Source organism: Triticum dicoccoides, chromosome 2A, assembly GCF_002162155.2.
Source record: "Triticum dicoccoides isolate Atlit2015 ecotype Zavitan chromosome 2A, WEW_v2.0, whole genome shotgun sequence".
NCBI lineage: Eukaryota > Viridiplantae > Streptophyta > Magnoliopsida > Poales > Poaceae > Triticum > Triticum dicoccoides.
In genome coordinates, this window is record NC_041382.1 from 663,581,275 (window position 1) to 663,583,465 (window position 2,191).

Here is a 2,191-nt window from a genome sequence, read left to right on the forward strand (position 1 = left end):
GGTCGTATGGAACACCGTCTTTTGTGTTGCCTTCTCTGATGCACCTCCTCCTGATTTCTTCTATCTCCTTTCCACTCCTTTTCCATGTTCACACGTGATTTCTTCCCCTTTTAGCCCATTTCATGTGGAAACACATCAAAGAGAGGATTTGTGGAATTCTTTGCATTCATTAGTCACTGGTAGCAATGTCAGAGCGAATATCTCGGTTTAAACAAAGGATGAATGAGTGTAAAAATATCAATCATCGACATGTAGGATTCCTCATGTCTATGAGAGTATACTGGGTCTTATCGTCCCATATCAGTTTGGCTTCTTCTCAGAGTGGTAGGCGGCCACTAGTTCATTGTTGATTTGTGTGTGCATGGCTATTGCATTATTTGTTGTGTTAGCCCCCTCAGTGGATGAGAGCAGACTTTTTTTGGAATACACATAATTCATATATTAAAGGGGAAGAGGCCAAGACACCGATGTGGAGGCTCCCATAGACATTGATACGTCCATTTTGCATCATGTTTTCCTACTGTTATTTTATAGTTATTTTAATCAATATAACACTTTGTGGAGAAATTCTAATGCCTTTTCTCTCTTAATATGCAAGATTTACATGAAGAGGGAGATTGCCAGTAGCTGGAATTCTGGACCTGAAAAAGCTATGTCAGAGATACCTATTATGCACATATCCAAATGAGCTAAAATTTCATGGAGATTTATTTTGGAATAAATAAAAAATTGGAGAAAAGAAGTACCAGAGGGGGCCACCCAGGTACCCACGAGGCACCAGGGCGTGCCTTGGTGGCTTGTGGGCCCCCTGGCCAGTCTCAGGTGCCCATCTTCTGGTATATAAGCTCATTTTCCCTAGAAAAATAGTGAGAGGACTTTTGAGACGAAACACTGCCATCTCGAGGTGGAACTTGGACAGGAGCACTTTTGCTCTCCGGTGGAGCGATTTCGCCGGGGATACTTCCCTCTGGGAGGGGTAAATCGAAGCCATCGCCATCATCAAAAACCCTCTCATCATGGGAGGATCAATCTTCATCAACATTTTCACCAACACCATCTCATGTCAAACCCTGGTTCATCTCTTGTATTCAATCTTTGTATCGAAACCTCAGATTGGTACGTGTGGGTTGCTAGTAGTGTTGATTACACCTTGTAGATGATGCTAGTTGGTTTCAACTTGTCCTTTGCTACAAAAAGGATTGGGCTACCTTACTGCATTTTTGTTACCGTTATTATTAAATATTAATTACTCGCTACAAATTATCTTGCTACCAAACTATCTGTTACCGATAGTTTCAGTGCTTGTAGAAAATACCTTCTGAAAACTGCTTGTCATGTCCTTCTGCTCCTCATTGGGTTCGGCACTCCTACTTATCGAAAGGAGCACGATTGATCCCCTATACTTGTGGGTCATCGGACATCACCATGAACTCTTCATCAACACCAGAAGCCCCAAGTGGACCGATGACAATAGCTCGCGCACATGCCATCAAAATTGAGGTGGCATCATTTTTTTCTTTGCATTCTCTATGTACACATGCGAGACGTGGTTACTACCTCATTCCAAGACCTTGTGCATGCTCAATGTATGAAGGCATTAAGCATGGATAAGCAAGGATGGATGGAAAAGGCTTGGAAGGGAAGTAGAGGAGGAAAGGCGGCTATTGATAGTTTGTCGGATTGTCCAGCAAATTGCTTGGCTACCCAAGCAATCCGGCCAATGCCCGATGGTTCATCTGGGGTCATTTTTTGGACACTCGAGAGCAAAAACCCCAAGACAGAGAAAGCCCTAGACGTTTGACACTTTGTCTGGCAACTTTGTTGGATTGTACGACCCCTAAATGACGTCCACAGACCGACTCCTGCACCAGCCCGAAGCCAAGCCAACATTAGCTGCTAGACTATTCGACCAGATTCGGCTGGATTGTCCGGCCAACTTCCTGCTTGGAGATTTGGCTATAAAGGTCGTGTATCTCTCTCCCTCACCGACCATTTCATACCTAGACTATATAAATTGTACCTCTAGCACTTTTTAGGGTTAGCAAAGCATAAACTAAGAACTTGAGAGAGGTTTTATCAATCTATCTCCACCTAGAGGATCAAGATCTCATAATTAGAGAAGAATCCTCTTGGATTTCAAGGCCTCCGTCTCTCTTTGAGATTCGGGGAAGAATATCTCTCAATACCTCCA